The following is a 16,216-nucleotide window of genomic DNA, read 5'->3' on the forward strand; positions in this document are numbered from 1 at the left end:
GGGGTCCTCTGGCGGGTCCACCTTTTTGGATTTTTCAATAGCTGAGTTGGACATTAGGGCAGCGATGTCCGTTTGCTTGGATGCCGCCCCGCTTTTTGACATTTTGACTCGATTGGGTGAGTCCAGATGCGCTTTCTGTGGAGTGTTCTTGACTCACCTCTGCAAATGAGGGATTTAGGGATCGGCACTTGTTTCACGCCCTCCCGGGGGTCCAAGTTCTGCCTCATATTTTCAGATTGGGAGGGAGGGGTTGAAAGGGTGCACCCCCATGGTGGGCCGTTTATTGGTTGTAGTGCTTGCTGCCGTGGTGTCCGGTGGGCACTTATATGGGTGCAGAATAGAAGTGGTGAGACCGCTTGCAGGAGGATGAGGGTTGAGGACTCCGATGGTTCTGGGTGAGTGTCTTGATTGGGGTCCCTCGAGGATGGAGCCCAGGGCTGAAGTTGGCAGGGGGGCTGGGAGCCAGGCAGGACTCAGATGCCCCCCCCCGCGGCCCCAACTCCTCACCTGCTTCAATCCGGAGTGCTATGGGTCTGCCCCAAGGGGAGCCACTCGTGCAGGCCGGCAGGTCTTGTTGCTGGAAGGGCCGGGGACCTGGATGGCTGATGCGGCCGAGCCTTATGGGCGGAGCGCAGGGCCCGCTTCGGTGCAGCGCCAGCCCTCCGGGGCGTTGGGCGGGCTGCAGCAGCTGGTGGATCGGCCCTGGGGCGATCCAGGCAGGCCCCCACACGCCATCTGTGCCTCCGCTTCGGGACTCACCCAGGAGAGGTGCAGCCCCCTGGCTTCTGGGGCTCTGGGAAACCTCGGGCGAGTGTGCTTCAGGACAGCGCCGCTGGAGGGGGAAATCTGCGGGAGCTGGGCGGATGGCAGAGGGTGGGGGCTCCAGAGTAGTGGGTCCTGCCCAGCGGAGTAGCCTGGCCTGCAGATCTGGTGTTGCTGGATGGGCCACAGGCAGGGGTTCGCTCCTCTGATTCGGTGGATAGCTAGATGCTGTCTGAGGTGGACCCAGCCGGCTGAGTGCTATATCCGTGTGGTGGATCACCGCCCCCAGGATTGATCCCCAGATCCCCCACCGCTGCGGCTGGGCCTTATGGGTGGAGCACATGGCCCCGCTTCAATGTAGCACCAGCCCTCCGTGGCGATGGGCGGGCTGCAGTAGCTGATGAGTCAGCCCTAGGGAGATCCGGGCAGGACCCCGCAAGTTGCCCCCACCTCCGCTTCGGTCCCCACACGGAGGTCAGCGCCGTTGGAGGGGGGGGGGGGGTAAAGCATGCGGGTGCTGGGCGGGTTGAAGGGAGTGGGAGGCTCCAGGATGACTGGTCCTGCCCAGCGGGGTATTGCTGTGTGCTGGGATCCCTCCTGCAGTAGCCACGGGGATCAGCCGGGAGGAATACCGGAGCGGGGCGTTGTGGTCCCGGATGTAGGCTCACTCGTCGGAGCTGGCGTGGCCTGCGACAGTGCGGGCTGGAGTCGTTAGGCGGCATTAACATGCCTGCCCCTCCCCCTCGTGGATGCACTTGTGGTTATGGTGGCCATCTTTTTGCCGAGTGGGTCCCGACATGGAAACGGTCTGCGTCATGTTGGATCAGCATCAGAGCTGGGACCCACTCGGGCGATCGCCACAGCAGGGTTTCCCCCCCAGCAAAACATTTCAATTGCGGGCTCCAACGAGGACTGTAAACGGCACTTTTGTTGGACGCATTGGGCCAGGCAGGAGCTCCTAGGAAAACATGCGGCAGCTCCAAGCCACGCTCCTGCAGGTTGGCCTTTTAACCTTTTCAGTTCACTTGTGCCTTGAGGGGTGGAGGCGGGGAGAAGAAGGGCAGCAACAGCCCCCAAACTGCCAGTCAGTCTTAATCTAGCAATATATTCCTTTATATAGTACGGTCGTTCTGAATCTTAGAATTTGCACTTTGCAGCACTCAAAAGCTGTGCTTGCTGAGCCCTTACGGCCACACTTCTCTCAGGGTTTACAAAAGTGTGATCACCTGGTTGACGTAACAGTTCCTCCACATCAGCCACTTGCTGACAAAGAAAGTTTTATTGCTTTTTAGTGGGCAATTAGTGTTTCAGCTCCCTGATGGCTGGCCATCCTGTGATAGTTGATGATTAACCCATGCTGTATTTCTTTGACTCCATCATAATGTATGCACTGCATAGTGCCTTAGACTGTTGTGCGCTCTAAGCAAGGCCCCCCCTTCAAACCACTATGTTGTAATGGGCCACCACATATCTTCAGCCAAGCCAGACTACAGAGGAGCCAAAATATAATCTATCCCCTGTTCAGGCCCGCTGGGTATGCCAGCGGGAAGTCTTGGATGTTTCTGTGGTGACCGAATACAGAGCAGCTCCAAGCAACCCATCAAACGACCGCTTAATTCATCCCCCTAGAAGGAGAACCGAAAATGCCAGCATTAGAGCAGCCCCTCAGTAGAAATAAAAGGGCCCTGGTAGGGGGCCACGGTTTTGAAAAGCAGATCAGGAATGTCGATAGGGAGGCAAAAGGGCAAAGCCAAAAGGGTAGGGCAGGTTGTGGTACCAGAATCAAACCTACTTTGGGCGTGAGGTCTCAAAACAACATTACACAAGGAAGGCACAGGCTCCTGGGTTGAATAGGATCAATGCCCTGCGCCTTTTCATGAGGGTTCTTTTCAGAAGAATGAGCAGTCTCTGTGTGCTGTTTTTCTCTCTCCTCACGCTTACTGCTGTGAGCCACAACTGGGCAAGTCCACCCAGCAGAGGTATTGCTAAGGGTCCGGGGGCAGGGAGGCAGAGGACTATAGCCCTTGGTCTTTTTGCTTGTGGCCCCACATAGAGGCTCAGGGGCTACAACCAAAAGGCTAGCTAGCCCTGAATCTTTTCTAGACCTAGCAACACCCCAGCCAAAGGATGACCAGAGGTGCCGGTTTTTCGGAACGGTCCCGGAATTGGATGCCCTGTCCGTTGCTCAAGATGACTGTTCAGTTGTAAAATGCAGTGGGCCCGGTTTTTTGGGAGGAGTAGGTCTTCATAGCTGACAGGTACAATCTCACGCAGAAGAAATACTGTATTTTAAAAATTAGATAGTGATAGTTTGTGATTAATAGTATGTGTTAATTCCAACAGTAACACTTAAACCTACTTCTCCTCCAACCGCTACTGAAGTGCAGTGTCTTGGACAGCCACTTTCAAGAGTTAGTCCTACTTTTTATGTTAGTTGCCCTGACCCGGTTTTTTACTTTTTATTTTATTGTTTTGGTTTATTCAAACCTTAATAGAACACAAATCACAGAAATTCATCAATATTCGTAACAAGATCTAAAATCATACATTTGTTGCCTGCATCCTAAAGTTAAAAGTAAAATAAAAACAATTCATACCACATATACAAAACCCTTCCCCACTACAGCACAAACTATGGCCGCGAAACGTGGCACTTCTCTAAATTTAAAAACTTCAGAAACTATGCAGTTTCCAACCCATCTTAAAGGATATAAACACATTGTTGCCACAACATGAAACCTATTAAAAGGAGCTGCACAACTTCCCCAGATGGGTAAGGCCATACGTTGCAATAAAGTGGAAAACTTTAAACATCTTATCAGAGGCCACAAAACAAACATGCAGAATCGTCCACTTGAATTGACCCGCTCTTCAAAAGTGCTTCTTTGGATGGCAACAGGTTCCATCCTAATTTAAAGGAATATTATTGTCCCGTGAGTTTGGGAATGTGTTGTTGATTGATCGTACAAACATTTCCTATGGACCTTACTGTAGTTCTCTTTTGTGCACATGCGAAATCAGGCAGCAGGGCGCGGCCATCTTGTGATAATCTTATCCGTTGCGACTGGCCTGACGGCACCAATTCATATGCCCCGTCCCGGAGGCTGACATCACTAGATGCGTACCACCCATTTCACAACGCCAATGCACGCGCAGAGAATGTTGACACATCAGCTAATGACGTGTCTCCATGGAAATGGCAGGACGCCTCTTTCCGCAATAAGTATAAACAGACCGCTTCTCATCAGATCTGCTTTTCGAATCGTTTCACTGTCTTTTGAGTATTCAGTGCCTCGTTTCTGTGCTCTGGTCAGCTACCCTCATTGCTTGTAGCCCGTGCGAACAAATTCTAGTATCATTACTATCCATTTTTTTTTTTTTATTTGCCCCATAATGGCAACAATACAGCCCGAGCCGGAGTATTCCGAGGCGGAATTACTCGAAAGAGGAAGATGCGCAAACGATGGGGCTTCAGGCGACAGTTGGGAGGACGATTCTACAGATGAAGAGCCTGGGCCTAGTCGCATGGACGGCGTTTCCACCTAGTGTACCTGCAATTGGCGCGCGCTAATGCCAACCGAGGAGGAGAACTGCTGCTGCCGAGAAAACTATGGATGCTTGTCCTACATATCGGAAGGCGAAACACGGCCGCAATGAGTTACTCACACGGACCGTGTTGAGGATTATGATGGTGCTTATGCACGAACTTCGAGCAACAGTTCACCCTCGTAATCTAAGTAATGAGTAAGTGTACTCTAGTTGTAATGTCACTCAGGCCAGTAACATTTCATGGTTGTCTCCTGTATAGTCGTAACTTTGATCTATCAATGCCAAACGAATCTAGTCTTGCAATTCTATACATCACTATAAATTTGGGGAAATCATAGTGGTCTCCTTATTCCTTATGTTAATTTCATGTACATCCATGAAGCAATATTTCTTTGTGTCCCAAATGTAATGGAATGCATTGTCGTTCAATATTGTACAGTGTCTAGGTAGCTTTTGTACTGGCAACAATGCCTTTGGATACAAGAATTGTCATTGGCAATAAGGTTTAATACACTCTGGTTCATTAACAGTTTGTATCCTTCTCTTTCACAGGTGGTACAGGCTGGAGGCCCATCGTTCGTTTACATGGCGGCTTCATGGGAGGCTTGGACACTGCGTTCGACGAGTAATACCTGCACGCGCCGTTGGTGCCATTAGAGAAACTTTCCCCAGTAACAGCGGATTTCCCCACACTGTGATGCAACCAGAGGTTTTTAATGTGCAGTACATTTGTGCCATCAAAATCAGAAACAAAATAAAACACAACAGAACTTTTATCAATGGTCGTTTTTCAGTGAATCAAGTGTGTCTCCATTCAGCAATGTTCTGGCCCTTTCCTGCACACCCCTTGCCCATCCATCCCCCCTCAATTATCTAAGGCAGTTGACACCAGTGGATGTGCGCTGCCAAAGGGGGCTGGCAACGTTGGGAAGGGCCAAGGTGTCAAACACCATGTAAACTTCAAAAGGTATCTTCCACACAGGGGCCATTGTACATATGGTCTCCCCAGACCCAGTGTCTCCAGGCAGGCTCCCCTGAAGGAGGCCGCGCCCCTGCTATCCGCATAAGACCAACCCATATACATGTCATTCATTCACATACACACCCTCTTTTCAAATGCTTTATAAACCACTTGATATTTTTCATGAAAACATCTTTGAGCACTGCAAGTCAACTTGTGAACGTGCTACCTGAGAACTTCTGTGACCACTGCGATTCAGCTCGTTGTCGTGCTGCCTGTGAACATCTCCCGGTTCTCCTGCCACTAACTACCCTGCTTGCTGAATCCAACTGTCTGTTGGTCAAGGTAAGGGCAGGTCACCTAATCATATCTCCTTGATCTCTAAATTTCTGTCTATTTCGAACGAGCACACACAGTAGTGTTATGTTCATTCATCTGATTGCCATTGACTTGATTTTAATTTGTTTTTATATATAAACGGTCATCAGTGTCAATTGGGATCGAATTGCATCCTTCACGGACCATGTCTATAAGCAAGTCTTATATGTCTTAATATGTCTTTTGATGCTCGACAGTACATTCAAGGGACGGGAAACATGTTATGATTTTCTCACATCAATGAATTGTTTATGAAAGTTATCCTATAATATAGCCGGCTACGCTACACTTGTTTTGCTTCGGTGACCAAAACATACCTTGCATAGAAAAGAATGTATGGTATAATTCCATCTTTCTCACGCTTTTATGCAAAGTAATTTTTGAATATTTTTTTTTTTTTTTAAACAGAATTTCCAACAATGCCTGCATGTACGTTTTATGTTGCCCTTCCAAGAACCATAACAAATCTAAGGGCACTACAATGCATGTATTCCCGAGGAATATAGATCGAATAAGAGAATGGGTCAGATATTGCAGATTTGTGCTGGAAGAGCTTGAAAGTAGAGCCCATAAAGTCTTGCAGGACACAAGGGGTGATCGATTCCACATCTGCAGCCTGCACTTTGCCACAAATATGTACGACCAATCCAAGTCACAAAGAAGAATCGACTCGGAACGTCTCGTAAATTACTCCCAAATGCAATTTCGACTATTCATGCACAGGCCGCCTCAGGTGAGTCATGGTTCCCGATTTAGCTGTAGGCCTTGAGGTAGTGAACAGGTAACTAAATGGACGGATTGGTGATTTAGGTGTAAATGCCCCTCATATTCATATTTACATGATTGTATTGCTTTATAACTAAACCCCATTTAGCTAAACATCTGTCCTTGTTTTTAGGAGAATCATAGAAAACGATTTATGGGCACAGATAACTATGGTATAGTGCCCTTATAAATAAGCATACACTTGTCGTAATCTGTCTCTTTACATGCCAATTTTGAAGATTAGCACTTCTAAATCAAATAAAATGTTCCCTTTACATCTCCATGACTATGCACTGAATATGAAGGAGCAAGATTCTGCATCCATGTCTTGCCTGGAGTCAACAACAACTTCGAGCGCGTATCGGGTAGTCTTATTTAGCTATTCAGTTCCAGAATGTTTTATGCATGGAATTTGATCATATTGTTACGCTCACCTGGACCCCACAGGGGTGTCGATCGGACCTGGACAGCTGCGGTCTCCTTCAACGTGATGCGTAGTGCAGAGATGACTGTCTGGACTGGCCCGCCTAGTGTTGTCTGCTGGACCCGAAGATGTATTTTCCTGCAAGTGGAGACAGGGATTAACCACCTGTGGGTTTTAGCGATGGCCTCCCAACTGTTCTCGCTCTCCCCCACTAATCACCACCGATATCCCCTTAGTAACCTCACCTTATGTTCGTAAAAGATGAGCTCTCCATCCTGCGTGTCTTGCAGGGGCGCGTAGATACCAGTTACTTCACTGGTTTGAAGGCGCTGGGAGAGTTCAGGTAAGTATTGACTCTGAAGTCCCTGGCGGGATTGGTAAGTATCAAGTTCAAAGAGTTCAATGTGCCCGATGTTCACTCTTGTCCCCTTCCTTCCTTAAGTTGCAACTGAGTTTGTGAGAAGAAGGTCTCGTAGCTGCTGCTGGCGTTCAGGTAAGAGTGTGTTACCCAACGCTGTCCGGTAACTATTGCATTCGTTAACGTGTTGTTTTTCTCCTTCTTTACAGATGCGGCATATGAAAATGTGGAGAGTTATGGAATAATACCGCCGGTGGTAAATTAGGTAAGTCTATGGTGGTAAGAGGTATTTGTTGATTCCCTTGGCTCACCTTGTTTTTTCTTGTGTCCCCTAGGTGCCGGATTATGGCGAAGAAATGATGGAGACAGTGCCGGATCGAAAGATGCTGCGAGAACTGGCGAGTATGGCGCCGTGCTGGAGCTGGCGAAGTGATGCGTGCAGGACTGGTGTACTTTCCAGGTCCGGAATTTAAATGGTTCCGGAATTAGGTGAGGAATTTGAAATAAATTCATTTTCTAACCTTGTCCTTTTCTTCTTCTTTATTCTAGGAGCTCCGGATTCGAGGCGGGCGTGGCAGAAAACTGGATGCTGGCTGCAGGCACGCGGGCGTGGCAGAAGACTGGATGCTGGCTGCAGGCACGGTGAGCGTCACGCTGTTGGATGCAGAATAACGCGAAGTGTGGTTTAAATAGCCTCCAAAGTAGTTCCAGGTAAGAAGTTCCCTAGAGCCACGCCCGAGTAAAAAATAGTCCCTGTAACAAAATAGTCCCATCCAGGCCTCATGTAGGCTTGGAATCTTTTGCAGCATGGTCTGCATCAGGTAAGTAAGTCCATGAGCCTGGCGCCCATGGCGCCAGGACTGAACCCAGACAGCCCCTAGCCGGGGCTGCTGAGGTTTAAACAAATGTCTGGATGCCTGGTCCCGGAGCTGAGGGCCTTGGTCCTGATGCCCGGGGGTAGGCATCATGACACGTTTACGTACCATGCCATTCATTTAACAATGTTTCATTCATGTGCTTTTTATTGATATGTACCATTGTCTGCGTCACATGTTCAATTTCAATTAATTTTTTCATCCATACTAAAACAAGTACTGTGTTACACGGAGATGCTGAAGCTTTGACTACAATTACCTCATCCCCCGTAGTTGATCCAGACCCAGAGGTATGCGTACTGACAGTTCCCTCGAATGAACAAAAAAAAGTATTTCCTAGATCTGATACTATTACACAGTGATATTATAAACGAGCAGTTTTTGCAAATAGCTTGAGTGCAATATTTCTGTGTGCTTTGCACAGTCATGTTTGATCTAGTAAACTAGCCATCAATCAGGTGGACATCGGAATGTATTTTTTGACTAAATGACGTACACGGTTGTGCGATTGTATAGTTTGATTTCTAATACAAATTCGGTATTTTGAATGGATACTCTTTTCTAGGGATGTATACATGATATATAAGAGGAGGCACGTAGATCTGAGTCGGTGGACCAGCTTTCTGTTACAGTAAAGAAGAAGGTGTCACAGAAAAGCAAGAAAGATAAGGTAATTTGCAAACAATGTAATTTTTAAACAGTGTATTGTGCTGGGGCCTCCATAACATGCTTTTATGTTACTTGCCCAATACTGTATGTTGGATTTACACTGAACATCTTTTTTCCAACCTGTCTTTTAGTTGCCCGATGGTGTACGAAGTATGCAGACACAGACAGCTACAGAAATCAGAGATGCTGCTTGCCAAACTGATTTCACCGCCAAAAAAGGGCCACCCAAAAACCAATCTACATTGATGTTTTCTCCGATTCATTATCAAGTAACAGACGCTGAATGACAGACTGAAGCATCAATATAATTGACCGAGGAACTAGACAAAGATCTCGAATACAGTATGTCCAGTTTGGCTGATATGTCTACCACAGTTCGGTCAGAAACAATAATGCCGGATGATAGTCTAATAAAGGAGCCCAAATACATAGTATTCGACAGCAGCTTGATGGAGATTATAATGATGCTGAAATGTGTGCATTCAGTGAGAGGGGAAGTATGTGGGAAGCTATTGGTGAATGTGGCTCGTTTATCACAAGGCAGTAACCTCAAAATACATGCCACCTGTGAAATGCTCCATGAAAAAATGTTCATGGTCCGCACAACCGATGCTGGGGAAACTGCCAGCTGGGAATCTGTGTCCAGATGCTTTACTTTTCAGTGGCTCTAGTTTCATAAAGTTGTCCAGTTTCTGTCAATTTGTGGGACTCCAGTTCATTTCTAAAACATAGTACTACAAATATCAACATCAATATCTATTCCCTGCTATTAGTGAAGCATGGAAATTCAAAGTACATTCTCTGAAAAACGGTCCAGGCTAGCTGGCGATGGACAGTGTGAGAGCCCCGGATTTTCAGCAAAGTACTGCACATACCACTATCAGGACATTGTGAGTTCAGTGGTCATGCAGGTGTCAGAATGTAAATCCTCAGTGGCCATGGTGAAACTTGGTTTTATAAAATCACTAGAAGATCACCAATCGAGGGAATGCAAATCGACCTCATAGCCACGGACAGACACGTTTCAATAGCCAAGACAACGAGAGAGCAGTTTCCACAAATATTCGCCATCAATTCGATGTATGGCACGTTGCCAAATCTAAGAAATCTCAGTTGCAGGGGGAAAAAAAAAAAAAAAAAAAAAAAAAAAAAAAAAAAAGTTCTGAAAATATTTTCCAGTGGTTCCAGTCTTTCAGCAGCCATCTTTGGTGGAGCTCCAAAACTTGTGATGGGTCTGTGAAAATTCTACTAGAAAAATGGCGGTCAATAATGCACCACTGTTCAAACATTCACTCTTGGACAAAAAAACAATGTTTCCACCAATGTGCACATGGCCCTTTGTCGCCGGTGTATGAACGGAAGAAGTAGCGGATTCCATTTTCACCTTCACACAAAGCCCTTGAGAAGATTGCGTTTGATAAAACTCTATCAAGAGATCTGAAGGAACTCACAGAATTCTGTCACACAGGAGATGTGGAGGTGTTCCAAAATATGTGCCTCAAGTACAGGCGAAAGAGATTGCATTTCGGCATAGACGGGATGAAATAAAGGACATTATTAGCGGTATTTGCGCATAACAAGAAGGTAGGCCGTGATTGAGGACTGCAAGAAACTTTGGGATGCTTTGCTACACAATGGCCTTTATGGGTGGTCAAGCCAATATAAGAGGAAATGGAATTCGATTTTGTGAAAGATCTTATGACTGTCGTGGAGATACATACTCATGGAATCACGCACGATTTTGTTCTGGAGGACACATACATTATTGCCAACGTGCCCTGTCCACCTAAAGCAGAGCTCGTGGACAGTTCATTTCCCGGTACAAATGATTACCATCAGTTTTTTTGTTCAGGAATGTTTTTATGAAGTGTTCAAATAAACCATCCAATTTGTATTTTGAAATCTATCCTATGTCGATTTTTTTCTTCAACAAGTACCATTTTTACTAATGCCATACAATGTAACGCTGTGCTTTCACACTTCCCAGTTTTGTCGAGCTACTGCAGGACCTTCACTGATCGTGGGAGGGCCAGATGGATAACAGTATGAAAGCAACTATGGGGTTCTGCAGTTGCCTTACCAAACAGTTTCCCAAATAGCTGAATAACTACTCGTCACACAAAAGGGATGAGACCCAGGCTAGATAAGATACTCTGCATGCAAGAACTACTGATTGTGAGCAAAACAGCGCATCAAAGTGGGTTGTTGGTGAGAAATAGAAGCACTCTGACCAATACATTCATGGGGGCATGTGTTGGAGGGTCATTGCTAATGTAAGGAAGGAGTGGGTCAGATGAGCCCCTGGCCCCCATACATTGTACACAAAAGTGACATCCTGCTATTGCACTCGTGGGGGGGCACCTCCTTTGCCCTTCTGCTGCCATGTATAAGAAGGCCCTGACATAAGCAGCGGTGGGGCTGTTGCTACACACTTGGACTCCATTGTGTGTACCCTCGACTCCAACTTTGGACTAGGCCGCATTATGTCATTGCGAAGTTTCCCCTACCACTCAGCAGCACCGTGAACAGCGAGCACTGACACCCCCCACATTTTTCCACCTGTACCTCACAAGTCCCTTTCACATGCATGCGCCAAGACAAGATATTGCAAACTAAGAATGTATCTTCATTCTGAGTGAAGGTTACCAGCTTTGAATTTTGGCTTGCGAGCTGAGGAAGCCCACGCATCGCACACAGTATAAGGTTCAATTGTTTTTCGACCTTGATAGAAAGGGACCATTCCGAAAGGAAATGAATCGAGGGGTGTATGATAAGGTTCACTAATCAAAAACTGGTCAAAGGAACATGTAATTGTAATTTATGAAAAATCGTTGATCTGAACGGAGTCTGCGTTACGGTCTGCGTTATGCCAAGAGAATGGAAATGGTGAATATAGTGTAAGTTTGACTTTCGACGATTTTATAGACTTACGAGTCAACTTATCATTAGCCGACCTTTATTGCTGGGTTACATTGTACTTGTTTGTTCTGTGTGGCATATTGCATTGAAACACAAGTACAACCTTTGTGTCTACTGGTCTTTCTACCAGGCACATGGGCAATCCAGTATCTAGATGCATGTAGACCACCAATCAGTTCCCCCAGGTTCAACGCTAATATTTAATTAAAATGCCGTCTATAAGTTCCTCAATTTGTAGCGTCAGCTTCCGCATCCCATTTCAAGCTGAACATACTCTATAGCACTATCCTCCGAAGCAAATTGTAGACTTCTTTACACACGTTGTTTTCTATGGTTTCATGTCTGTGTTCATCGTTACGTTTTAACACGGGGCTGAATTCATGTGTAAAAGGATAAATTGTAATAAAGATCGGCTACTGAGACACAAATTCTGTTATGTTTTCAAAACAGATACATTCTGCCTTTCTGCTATTGTCATAGAATCCACATACCAACTGATGGGTTTTTCAACCGGCAGCTGCAGATACACGTCAATAGCTGGATATCATTGACTCTTTTTTGGGATGATCGCCACGGCTCGATATGCCCTTACGCGGTACCGGCCATTAGGAGCAACCTAACATCATTTACGGTGGCCTAGCACCAAGCTGATGCACAAGCCTTGCGATTCACGGTGCGTCCAAAACGCTTCTTTCACCCAAAAGGAACATTGCGTGATTCACAATAAACATTTGCGGAATGAGACCGAGGAAAGAAAAATGACCCATTTGATTGAATATGGCAATCGCCGGATGCTCACGGAAGGGTTTATTGTGAAAGTCTTGCCATTTCCTTTTAAAGTATAGTTTTATATACACAGAATTGTGAAGCGCTGTGTTGTGAGATGATGTGTTGGTTTCCAGGTTCTGCGTCACATCACGTCACGGATGACTGGGCGCGCTTGGCTACGCTGCCCAGTAACGTCCTGGAGATAGGCAGAGAATATCACTAGGTTTGGTGATCTCAGCCTCAAGGGTGGAGCATATGAATTAGTGCCGACAGGGCAGTCCTGCTTGGGCGATGCAGCAACAGAGAAGATTATCACAAGATAGCAGCTCCCTGTTGCCTGATTTAGCATTTGTACCAAAGAGGAAAACTACGGTAAGGTGCATACGAAATGTTTGTACGATCGATCAACGTATGCTTAAAAACATGCCCGAACCCACGGGACAATAATATATTTCTGCGCGCACTATTCCTTTAAGGAGCAGGCTACGAAAATGTTAGCTTGGAAACTGAAATAAAATGTGTGAATCCTCTTTTTTTGTGTTCTTTTCGAAAAGATGTTTCAATGAAGGATAGTCATGAAATGGCACTACAGTCACATGCCAGATTTTGTCAAAAAGTGCATTTTTGACTTTATCCGGGTTCTCCAACAAGGTAGCCCTTCCATACAAGATCCCCCAACATCTTAGCACAGTCATAAGCAAGTTGTACCAAAACCTCCACAACCTTGCCCAAAGAAATGAGCCCCCAGAACTTCCAACAGTGAATTGAATGCATTTTAATTTGGTATACAAAGAGTTTTTTCCAATAGACACAGGCTTTAAGTGAGACCAAACCAAAGCGGATAGCCGCCATTGGGATCACGTTTGGGACTTTCAGGCATTGCCTCCACACAACTGCCTCAAAGGTGTCCAGGCATCCAATAACTGTCTCACTTAAGCACCCTGCACCATACACAAGCTTAGGAATGATCTTGCCCTCGTAAAATTGTTTTGCCGGTTTTATTGAAAATCTGGCATACCTGCGGTCCAACCTCACAAATTGTATAGACAAACATATGGATTTCAATTTTAATCCTTCCCAGGCTTTGCTGCGAGGTGGCTTAGCAAACATTTAAAATCTCAAATGTATCATGTTGTAGGAACACCCAAGCCTAGTCTCTCCCAACGACCACACCAGTTTTCTATATTTCCTCGCACTAGCCAACTGCAGGATTTTAGTCTTTAATGGATTGATCCTTCACCCATTAAAAGTAGCATATTTCACTAACCCATTTATGAGCCTTTGTAGACCAACCCGAGTATGTTGAAAATTGAGAAAATCATCAGCGCATGAGATCTATGGGACTTAAGGCCCCCTACTTTTGGTGGTACGAAGGCAAACCCATGTAAATGGAACACGATGTCTGACACGAATAAATTGAAGGGGCAGGGGACCAACACGCATCCCTGTCTCAGGCAGGTGTGTACCACTATTCTACATGAAAGATTGCCCTTTTTATTCATTCAATCCGACTTTTATGGCTGAATTTGTGTGCAGGCCAATCAATTTTAGGAGTCTCCAATCTAATAATTGAGCCCACAACCTATTTCGGTCCACACTATCAAAAGCATTAGATAGGCCTATAGAAGCCATATAAAACGATCCCTTCTGATTCCCCCCCCCCCCCCCGCCCCGCTTGGTCTTGAAGTAACCGGAGGATCATGCCAGTCAAAGACGTTGAATGTCCTTTTCTAAAACCAGTTTGTAATTTACACAACCAATGCGTAGACTCCACCCATTGTTCAAGATCTACTGAGAAAAATCACTTGCAGTCGGCATCGGTCAACGAAATTGGGCGATAGCTTTTTGGTTAGTTTCTGCGACCATGCTTAAAGATCAGGACTACAATGGCTAATGCCCATGAAGTTTGGAAACACACCAAAGCTCACAATCCCTGCAAAACATAAAGTCAAAATCGTGCCCTAAGTACATGCATCAGACTTAAAGAAACAGTTTGTCAAGCCACTAGTGCCAGGGGCGCTCGAGTTACTGCATAGCTTGATTAAGGACATCATCGATCCCAATTGCCACCCTGGAATTGAACAGACTGTTTCAAAACCAGGCGATCCCAACACAACCCCCATAGTATTACCATACAGGTTACAAAAACATGTTGCACATTGCCAACCAGAACACAAATTAACATCAATCGCAGGTGAAGAACTGCTGCAAGAGCTTCAAGGTGGCCTTCCTTTCAGAACCCGAATTACCCACACCATTGCATCACTAAAAAAAAATCAGTTTCTGATCTCTGAATGATACTCATGTCAGGTGGGTGTAACCCATTCGGTCAAGTTTGTTTCCTTTGCATTCTGGGAGTTGTAGTTTTGCCTTGCCCTCTTACGAATTCAGGACACGAATGCAAAAGAATAAACATAACTACAACCAGCTGCACCAGTTTCCCCAATGGCTTGGTTGAAGTTAGGTGTGTTCCTATGCCAGCAATACGCACACGAGGCCGGTTTATTAGATCTGTCTCGTAGGCGTTTCTCTCGAGCAGGCACACGTCTTTGCTGTTGCCCATCAGTAACGACTCGGGAGGCGGCGTGGGTTGAAATTCTCGATAGAACCGTACCCAGCGAGCAGGACAATGCGAGTTGCACTTTAAACGGTTTAACACGTTGGGGAGACTCCACTCCTCGCGTTTGCCTGATAAAAAGCTGCAAAGCTTAAGCGTCCCCCTGTGCAGGCCTGGGTCACGGTGAGCACTTACCTGCTGCATCGCCCGTGGCTCCTTTCCCAAGCGGCCTCTCCCCTGGGCTACAGTCCGGTCACCCACAAGTACCAAAGAATGGGCTTGACAGGTGACAACCGGTTCCAGTCACAGCCGACCTGGCAGCTCCTGTCTGCTCCACGCACCCAGGTCCACTGACAGCCCGCAGCGCACGCACGCTTCGACGGCGCACACCTACGCCGACTTCACGCCCCATCCACCAATGGCAGCTGGGCTCCGGGGCGGGGCTGGAGGTTCCCATGGCCGCCGGAGGCGGAGCCTGGAAGCAGGTAACTCCGGAGCCCACGCTGCGACTGGGCGGGGCGGGTGCCGTTTGCCAATCAACGTTCGCGGGGCGGGGCCTCGCGAGACGTGGCCAGATGGGATAAAAACAGTAAACACAAGGTGAGCGGGCACGTGACGGGCCCGCGGCGCAGCTCGAGGCGGGGTTCCCCGGCAGCCAGCGAGGGCTTTACTTGACACTCCAGGACAACAGAGTGCAAATATCAAAGTGCAATGCATATGTGGAAAAAAGGAACTGTTGCTTTAATAACAATTTACACGTTAAATGCAAAGCAGTGCTCCTTTTCTCATGTCTGTTCATACCAAGAAGGGCCATTCAATCTACAGCGCGTCGAAGACCTAACAGATGGCAGGAGGCGCTGTCCAAATAGCAAGTTCCATAACATAGGTCAGTCTGGAAGAAAATTCGCGATCTCTGGATCAGATTAACATATTAAGAGTTCTTTCTTGGTAGTAATGTAGGTCGCCGTTTCAGACCAACTCATCCAGTAAATGCAAACCACCTTCCTGCGTGTGCAGAACACATTGTTGCAAATACTGACCACCTTCCTTTGGATGCAAAGAACCTTTGCGTAAAAACAGACATCCTGTAAATACAGACCACCCCCTCTAAATACAGACCCCGCTACCTCCAAACACATGTGCCTGCTGTTTAAGGGAAGGTTCTGTGGAGTGCACTGAACGTGCAAGTCTCAACTCCTTCCTGCACTTTTATTTTAAAGCGAAACCGAAT

At 46.7% G+C, this 16,216-nt stretch overlaps 1 protein-coding gene across 1 annotated transcript in view; it reads right to left on the reverse strand.

The window, feature by feature from the left end:
• NR1I2 (nuclear receptor subfamily 1 group I member 2) overlaps nt 1-15,376 on the reverse strand; it is an 812,250-nt gene extending 796,874 nt beyond the window's left edge. The window contains exon 1 of the mRNA XM_069635851.1: nt 15,181-15,376. The gene's annotated coding sequence lies outside the window, so the exon portion shown is untranslated. The remainder of the gene's footprint in view (nt 1-15,180) is intronic.
• Nucleotides 15,377-16,216: the final 840 nt, after the last annotated feature.

The sequence above is a fragment of the Ambystoma mexicanum genome, chromosome 7p, assembly GCF_040938575.1.
Source record: "Ambystoma mexicanum isolate Mex_15411 chromosome 7p, UKY_AmexF1_1, whole genome shotgun sequence".
Taxonomy (NCBI): domain Eukaryota; kingdom Metazoa; phylum Chordata; class Amphibia; order Caudata; family Ambystomatidae; genus Ambystoma; species Ambystoma mexicanum.